The sequence below is a fragment of the Callithrix jacchus genome, chromosome 7 (assembly GCF_049354715.1).
Source record: "Callithrix jacchus isolate 240 chromosome 7, calJac240_pri, whole genome shotgun sequence".
NCBI lineage: Eukaryota > Metazoa > Chordata > Mammalia > Primates > Cebidae > Callithrix > Callithrix jacchus.
In genome coordinates this window covers 120,207,125-120,216,639 of record NC_133508.1, presented here as the reverse complement: position 1 = coordinate 120,216,639, position 9,515 = coordinate 120,207,125, and the positions used below count along the sequence as shown (strand labels likewise).

General features: G+C 38.9%; 2 long non-coding RNA genes across 2 annotated transcripts; one reads left to right on the top strand and one right to left on the bottom strand.

Moving 5' to 3' along the window:
* Positions 1-204: 204 nt before the first annotated feature.
* Positions 205-9,053, bottom strand: LOC118143007 (uncharacterized). Its single transcript, XR_004727024.3, has 5 exons — positions 8,918-9,053; positions 6,454-6,592; positions 3,042-3,091; positions 2,398-2,518; positions 205-426 (listed from the first exon to the last, which is right to left on the bottom strand). It is a non-coding gene; the product is annotated as an uncharacterized LOC118143007 (long non-coding RNA).
* Positions 5,031-6,872, top strand: LOC144577166 (uncharacterized). The gene is made up of 2 exons (XR_013520539.1): positions 5,031-6,468; positions 6,664-6,872. It is a non-coding gene; the product is annotated as an uncharacterized LOC144577166 (long non-coding RNA).
* Positions 9,054-9,515: the final 462 nt, after the last annotated feature.

The window sequence follows — 9,515 nt, the reverse complement described above, 5'->3', positions numbered from 1 at the left end:
CTCAATTGTGAAAAAAAAAAAAAATTCTTAACTCCCTTTAACCCAAGCACACTTTAGGCAATGTAAAAATACAAGAACAAAATTTCAGTTTTATCATCATTGATTACATATATATATATATATATATATATATATATATATACTCTGTCAGATATATTACTAGAAGATGGGGATATAATAATTAGTAAAACAAATTACCTGTGTCTTAGCTTGAAGTACTCGGAATGCATAAACTGGAAAAAGAGCTTGCATGCAGACCATTTATTATGAATAGGCACCCAACGGACAGGAATGAGAGAGAGAATGAAATGCAGGAGAGAAAGCCACACCAAACATGAATAGATCGGCCACCACTATAGGCAAATGGTGTTCCATCCTGCCATACTCTCCAAGGAAGCTTATGAAACATATCTCAGAATTATTAACCTGGAAGATAAAAGGGAGATGATTTTTTTCCGTGGGCGCCGGCTCTCCAGTTGTCAAGTGTAACCTAAGAGACGTGAACTTCCCCACACTAAGTTGTGTGATTGGCACAGACGTGCCATGCAGCAGCATCAGGGAGGCCTTGTGGAGCCTGAGAAGGACCCTGACAGGTTCACCTGTGTGAGCTTGGCCAGCACCTATGCTGGACTGTATGCTGCAGCCGACTAGTGGAACAGATGGGGCTGAGAAGACACCAAAGGGAGAGGCCTGTGGTACACTCTGCCCTTAGGGTACTCAATAGTCAATGCATACCAAAAAGATATACTTTCTCTGAAAGAAAAAGTTAAAGGCATGCATCCTTTTAGAATTATTATATAAAGTAGATAGGTACAGATTAAATATATGAACTTTGGAGTCAGATAAACTGTGGTTTGAACATTGTTGGTAATTATTACTCTATGTGCAGTCTAGATCAACTCATTTAGCATTTTCTCATCAGTAAAAGGGAGGCTGGGGTATGGTAAAATCGTTTCTCTTCTATGCACCAATTGTGAATATTAAGTGAGATTATGTATAGCACTTAGTGCATTGTTGTGCGTAGGTATCATATCAAAAACAACATTTTAGAGGTGAAGATTGGCAATATTCCTATTTTCTTACTCCTATCCATATTTATGCATCACATGATGCCATGAAGCATAACACATTTTTAATGATTTAAGGATTCCTAAGATAGAAATAAGACTCCTCATAGTGCTGAGAACTGAAAAAAGGAAAGCTATATTTTGTCTCAAGTTTATCAGAGTTCAAAATAGAAATTGTTTTAAGCTTCATTTCAATTCATAAAGTTCCCCTAAATTCTATTTTCTGAAAAGCCAGCAGATGATTTGGTTTCCTAATTGTTAAACTAACTTTTTAAGATTTAGGGGAAAAAAATGGGTGTTTGGCTAAGCTGTTTCTTGAAACATCAGTGACCTGAATGCACAGTCTTTACAAGCTAAGAATTCCCTGAAGCTTGATAGAAACATTGAGATCTTAACCTACACAACAGAACAGCAGGATCAGGCAAGTCACTGTGCTGAGATACCACTTGGGGCCAGATTTTAATAGCTGACAATTCATAATGGATTGACAAAAGCAAAACATCATTAACTTGAATCTACAAAGTCGACATTTCTATATGCAAATAGGAGCTAGCACATATGTGCCTGTGTACAAGTCTCATTGCTTGTTTAGTTGTCTGTATGTCCTTTCCTTTGTCTTTAAGATCCCAGTGGACAGGAACCATGTCTAATAACCCGCTTGCAAAACAACAGGTGCACAGATTGAGGCCTCACTAAATGTTTTCTATGATAATGATGGTGATATGGTTGATTTTCTCTCTCATGTAAAGGTAAGGTCTACAGTCTAAAGTCAGCAACCAGGAGTAAAAAGATAGTCATGACTGATACATTTGAGCAATGGAACATGAAAGTTACCACATATTTATGTAACAAGGATGGACTAAACTGACCCTAAGGGTGTGATCACCAGAAAGAGCACTCACTCCGATTTTCTATATTTTACTTAAAGTTCCTAATATCGATTCTTAGAAAAGATGTTTCCTTCGTTTCAAGCTAGATAACCCTTGTGTGTTTATTCTGAGAATAATGGGGCTGTGAATTTTCCTTTTTAGTGTAAATCTGCTTGGTTCAGTAAAATTTCATACAGGAAATTATAGCAACAGACTGCCAGCCTGATTCTGGATTGTGGGAAAGTGATTTAACCTTTCTACTATTAAGTTCTTCTTGGATAATTGTAACCTATCTTACAGACTTGTGCAGATCAGATGAGATCAAACAAGATAATATAAAGTGCTATAAAAATTTGAGCTATTGTTGTCCCTGAAAATATATCCTTTGGGCTGGGCTTAGGTGACTTTAGGAAATAGCCAATTATGCTATTTCCTTTATGAAAATATAATCTTGGACTTACTGTTCAGCATGCCTGTATGAACACACTGCAAGGACCCACGGCCTCTTAAGATTCCTCAGTCTACTTTCTTTCTCCATGTTCCCCAGGGATCTGTCCTTCTTGGCTTGTCTTTCCTTTTCTTCTGTGTATAGAAATGTGTGTTAAGATCAAGGAGTGGACACCTGGCTTGCTCTCAGAGTTCCATCACTCACTCTCATAAAGATTTTGCTTTGGGCACTGCAGCTGGCATTCTTTTCTGTCTCTTCCTTGCTGCCGAACAGTTACACAGGAAAGAATAATGAAGGCTTAAACTCTCCAATCCTGCTTCCTATCTACCTCGCATCCTCCTGTTACCAAAGGGGAAACACATGTTTTTCAAACTCAGTTTTTGCTGATGAAAATTTTGTTAGTTTCGCAGCTTGACTTCAGAATTTTCCCAAGTGCTGGTAAATTTCATTCCCTTGCCAAACAAGGAAATAACCTGTAAGCACGTTTGGAAGAAAAACTTAGCAATCCCCCTGAAGCTTTAGTATCAGATAAATAGAAGAAAGAAAACAAAATTGTTATGCCAGCCTCTCTGTCATTCAAAATACTGATATGTTTAAGCATTGGAAATTTGGGGAAAATATTTAACCTAGGTCAATAGAATATATTAAGTTACTAACCTGTAAAACTTGGAAGTATAGATATTTACAGTAATCGAAGCATTTCAACTCTGAAAAGACAAAGAAGTGAAGCTTACACATGGCTCAATGTTGAATGCATATTTGGTGAATCAATCATAGTTAAGAGACAACACTCAATCCTATTTTCTTCCTGTTGTACATTTTACTATTTTGTTTAGAACATTCCTTTAAAAAATAACTTATCTTTCCTTATGAAAACTTAACTTCTCTTATTTCCTTGGTGGTTAACTAAACTACTATAATTCTAAGTTCTTTTATATTTTCTTAGTTTACCACAGCCCAGATAAAAACCCTTTCTATAGGTCACTTTCATTAAAGGTGTGATAAAAATGAATGACTTGTAACAGGTAGAGGAAACGTGAACCAGGAGGGGTAGGTGGCAATCCTATTTTCCAGCAGTGCTACGGAAAGCGTCCATGTTCTTTTGGGTTTTATTTCTGTGTTCAGTTCCCACCAAGTTATCCTGCTCCCCAATCCCATCCCCATCCTCCTGCCTGCGTGTTACGGGCTGACACTGAAATAGACAAGAGGCAGAAGAGACCTTCCCTCCCTGGGAAGGGTACTGGAAGTTAGCTAGTTTATTTAATCCCCAGGCAAACCTGCAGTCAAGTTAATCAGAATGAGAGGAAACAGCTTCCTACATACGAGCTAGGACTGGGAGAAATTGTTTTTCTGGGTGTTTTATAGCCAAAAGCCTTCAAGGGTGTGGAAGAGCTCTCCAACCAGGGGCACAAATATTCAAGGAAAGCTTGTTTGTTTTATGGTTATTTTTATCCCACAATAAACAGCTTAAATTTGCAGACTATACTTTTTGACTATAAAGTGGGTTATTTCTCAAGATGCTGGTGCTTTCCCCTAACAGATGGAATAAATAGAGGAAAATGCTGAGAGTACACCCCTGAAATTCTGATTTATTCAATCATTAACAAAAAGAAGTGCAATTTCAATGATAATAGAATGAAAACCCAACTGTTTCTGCTCTCCTTCTGAAAACTTGTTTTCTATGGAGAATGCTGCTCTTAGGAAAACACCTATTTAAACCTCAGCAATGTATAATCCTAACTTCAGGCAGCATGATTGTATAGGTTTGGTAATTTGTAATACCTCTGCAACTAGGGATAAAATATTAACTTTCGATAATATAAGCAGTATCTGCAGTATAAATACTAAAAATATTACATTCTCTTCCAGGAAAGATATTTTATAAAAAAGACTTTGCACTTGGTTTTAAATGCTTCTCTAGGCAGCTGCTTTCTGGGCTTGTTAGGGGAAACACAATGTATGTACAACCTTTGGAGACATGGCACCAAGCAGACAACCAGTCGGTCCAGTATGTCTTTCTTAGGACACAAATAAGAAGGTGGGGAAAAGGCCTTTAAGTGCAGCAATAACCTCAGGGAGGACACTTCCATGTTGGAAACCACGCTAAATGCTTCTTGGAATAATTGCTTGAATATAATGAAACCAAATAAAACATTGCTGTAAGTCTGTAAGAAAAGCAAAGAAACTAAAATTTAAAAAAAATCCATGACATACACATATGTATTAAAAAAATCTATGATATACGCACGTGAGCACACACCCATGCATATACACAGGGTATGTAAGAACATAAAACATTTATCTGTGTATTTTTCCTATCACAAAAAAAAAAACTGTAGGGTATAAAGGTTTCAACATATTTGTGCATAAACTTTTTAAAGATTTTGAAGTCCTTGAGCTGGAGTTTCCCTCTGTCATTAACAAATGGTGTGACCTTGGCTTACTCATTTATTTAAATCCTAAGATTATTTTTGCAGAATTTGGTAATTAGACTTCTAAATGCTCTATAAGGAAGTTCTTTCCAGTTCTAAAACACGGTAATTTTAAGGTTTTCCTTTTGTTTCTTTTGTTTTCAATTATTTTTTTTTCTTTTAGGCTTATTATTAATAAAAAGAAATCAACACAGAATTCTGTTTGCAATATGCAATCACTTATATTTAGCTGAAGAGAGATGTGTAAGGCAGAAACCCTTCAGTTTCTTCCTTTGTTATTTTTGGTTTACATCAGATGAAAAGCTCCCCAGTAGCAAGGTGGCAGTTACAATCTTATGGAGCCTAAAATGAAAATGAAATGAAGTCATTTTAGAAGACACCCCACTTAATAGATTCTCCTCTTCTCTTATTCCTCTCTCTTCTTTTATCTCTACCCTAGCTCAATTCTTAAAATCTTGAATATGAATGGAACTTGATCATAGTCTTCCCAGGAGTTTTAACAAAGCTGTGTATAGAAATGGTCTGGTCGAACACTTCGAAATCTGTATATTCTGAAGTGGATGTGGCTTTTCCTGTCCTAATCATGTAAGCAGACTGCAACATTACTGCTTAAACCAACAAGGTCTTTTAATATGTGCTGCCCATTTCCTTTTTCAATCTGCCGAATAGCTGCAGTTATTTTTAAACCTCTTTAGTTCTCTATGCACACACAGTATCATGCCTATCGCTTAGTGCAGGTGTGTGTTTTGTTGCGGTTTGTTTACAATTGGCAGGGCTTGATTGTAAAAGTCCTGTATTATGAATAAACCAATGCCTGAAATGAAGTGGAACCTTGATTTATTTGGGTAGGACTCTTTTCCAGTACTGTAAATCATATTTTGATGTTCATTTACCTTTGCATTCTTTTTGAGCCACCGGCACTGAGGCTGATGAATGGGAATCAAATGAAGTGTGCTAAGTGCTTCTGCTGGAGGGTTTCAGCTCTCACTTACTGGGGTGTGACTTATCTCTGCAATACATCATGCAGCTTATTTTCCTTTACTTATTTTATTTAGTGTTGTCACAAATAGTATCAATTGGCCATTGCCTCTGAACCCTAAACAGTAGTAAATTAATGAAATAAGCTGCGAGTACAAAATTCATCTGTCCCCAATTTGATTAGAGCCTCTTTGGTTGCACCAAGCCATTTACTATAGATGAACTTTATTTATTAAACAAGCAGCTTCATGAGGTCTTGGTAAATTCTTATGCGTAGTATTTGCCATGATTTTAATGAAACACTTAAAGCTGACTCTTTTATATCTCAATCACTAAGAGTATTTTATGTCTGTGAAATAGGTATTTTGAGTCGTCTTGTGACTTCTGTCTGACTAACTCCATCTGAAGTAGTTGTCTATTTATGGAAGGAGGTGTCCTTTATCTTTGTTTCTAGGGAAGACAGTAGGGGCCAGGAAAGGGCAAGAAGCCCTTATTTCTCGTAAGGGCTTCTTGTCGCCTGCACTATGGTTGAAGTCCTCGAACAGCACAGAGCAACTGGTCACTGCTCAGCCCAGGCATTCCCATGCCTTCCTGCTACACTTGCATATCAAGAAGCGTTTCAGACCACAGGAATGCCGGACTGCAAGGGGCCAATTTACCTTGAATTTCAAAAGGTAGGTTTCACAAAGCCAATGGGTCAGAATCATTCAGATAGAGGATGCTGGGGTTTCTCTGTGGCTTTAACAAACCTGGGGAGGCCAAACATATTCCAGAAAAGTACTGCAAGGTAGCTAAAAGCTGTGAATCAGAAGCAGAGAAAACATAAGCGACTTAAGTGACTTTGATCTGAAACAAGCTTCTGCTCACAGGGGAAACTGCCACAAGAACAGGAGAAGTGGTGAGGGGCACAATATGGGGAATGTGGATCCAGAGGCTGCCGTGAGATGTGCTGATCGTTTAACTTCTGTGAAGGGCAGAGGAACAAAGCTGAAGGACAGAAAAATCATGGTGGATGAGATAAGAACATTCCAGAGAAGTATCTGTATGAGAGTAAAGCAGAATAAAAATTGGAAACATTTGGAAGAGCTTGTCTTTTTCCAGAGCTTAAATGAAGGTGGGTGGTGGTGATGTAACGCAGAATCGTCCTACATGTCTTTGCTAAGAACATATGTCCTCCTCATGAATCCACTGCAATCAATAGCCAATAAAAAAAAGTGTGAGGCAATCGTAGAAATGCCTAGTGTTAAAGTTAAAAGCATATTCAATATTCCTGTTTTACTAAAGAATTTTATGCATGCCAGTACCTCAAACTCTCATGTTTTCAAAGAAATTTAGAGCCCTAAAATACGAGAGCTTACAAACTAGAAATGAGAAAACTTAGATATCTCAGTCCCAGAGATTTTGTTAATGATGTTTCCTGAGAGTTACTTTATAATTTTTTCAGTATATAGTTACAGTTGAAATCTAATTCGCTGGTACAAGTTCTTTATTTTAAATGAAAACTAAAGAGTTCATTGAAACAATGTCCTAATTAGAGGGAGCATGGAAGAAAGAAAGGAAGGAGGGAAAGAAGGGAGGAAGGAAAGAAAAGGAAGAGAGGAAGGAAGGAAGGGAGGGAGGGAGGGAAGGTGTTCTCCTTTCAGGTCCACAAGGGGACGTAGTTTAAAGGGCAAGAACTTCCTAGCACCATGCCCCCCGTCCCATCTCTCTCCATATGGGAGATATAAGCGTTTATGTGTGAATTTTTTGGACGTGGGAAGAAACTAAGAATCAATCACTCCAGCGGAAGTTCTAAGGAACTCCTATTTGGCCTGGGGTCTTAGAGAACATGGAGGTTCCTCCCAGGTTAAAAGTCCCCTTCTTCCACATCCCTTCAGATTACATGTTTAGGTCCCCTTCCACGAACTCTCCCTTCGTGGAAGCTGTTTTTCTCTATCCTGGATATTCCCTCTGGACTCCCCTTCCACAATCTCTCGTGGAAGCCTGTCTTCCCCTCCTAAACTCCATCTCTCTCTCTCTATTCTCTTCCACTCAGTGTAGAAGCTGCTTTCCTCTCCTGGATTCCATATTTCTGGATTCGCTCAGTGTGAGGGTTAGCTGTTTCTTTCTCTCTCCTTCTCCTGTTTCTCTCTCTTTAAATAAATCACTTTCAACAAGCACTTTTGAATCCGGCATTTACTGCACATTGTGCTGTGGTCCCCTCTCTCATTCCTGAGAGGGCAGTAGCCCAAGAACTTGGAGAAACATCCTCTCAGGGGAGCTGAGGACACCCTGAACCCCAATGTTGATGGAGGGAGAGAGGGAGGAAGGAAGAAAGGATATAGGCATCCACACCATCTTGAATAGGGGCTGGGTAAAATAAGGCTGAGATCTATTGGGCTGCATTCCCAGGAAGTCAGGCATTCTTAAACATAGGATGAGATAGGAGGTCAGCACAAGGTACAGGTTACAAAGACCCTGCTGATAAAACAGGATGTGGTAAAGAAGCTGGCCAAAACCTACCAAACCAAGATGGCAACAAAAGTGACCTATGGTCGTCATCACTGCTTATTATATGCTAATTATAATGTATTAGCATGCAAAAAGACACTCCCACCAGACCATGAAAGTCTACATGGCAATATCCAGAGGTTACCCTCTACAGTCTGAAAGCAGGAGGAACCCTCAGTTTCGGAAATTGCCTATCTCTTTCCCAGAAAACTCAGGAATAATCCACCCCTTGTTTAGCATAGAATCAAGAAATAACTCTAAGTATACTCAGTCGATCAGTCATACTGCTGCTCTGCCTATGAAGTAGTCATTCGTTTCTTTACTTCTCTAATAAACTTGCTTTCACAATACTCTACGTACTTGTCTCAAATTCTTGTGGAAGAAGGAAGGAATAAAGGAGGGAAGGAAGGAAGAAAGAAAGGAGGGAGGGTTACCAGAAGAGTAACACTACAGCCAAATTCCTTGGTTCCCATACTGGGAGTCAAACACAGGCCGCCTGGGTGAAAACAAGGAGTCCTAACCACTAGGACACCACAGAAGCAGAAACCACCCCTGCAGGTGGAGCTTAGGTTCTTGATCTTCCTAACCCCGGAAGAATGGGGAAAGGAGTTGCAGAGGTGCGGTAAGTTTTACCGTTTAAATAGAACTCATGGACCCAAAGAGTGTGTGCGGAAGTGCAGATTATTAGGCAGAGTGAAAAGACAGCTCCCACGCTTTCGTGGAAGGGGATCCAGAAAAAGGATACCGTCTCGGCAGCTTTGGCAGGAGTTTTTACCCTTGGGTTATGCCCGCCCCATTCATGTTCTCATCCAATGAGAGGAGTTCTTTCAAACATCCCCAGTGGACCCTGGGAAGTCTAACACAGTCCCAAGGAAGGGAGGGAGGGAAAAAAACTTGCAGTTCTCGTATGTATCTATCATTATTATTACTGATTTTTTATGCTTATTATGTAACATGTAAATATCATGCAACATTAACTTTGAGATAAAAGGAGCTGAAAAATATTAAATAAAACACATTCTGCTCAACATGTCCAAAGGTGAGTTTCACGACAAAAATGATACCTTGGTCAAAAGTGTTTTGAAAACAACTGCTACCCTGAACACTTCCTTCATATTCACAGTTGCGCACTAATAGAGGTTCTGAGGAGGACCTGCAGTAAAGAGAGTGTCTGAGTCTGTTTTAACTTGCATTTCAAAAATATGTTTGACTCGGGTAATTTTTTTTCATA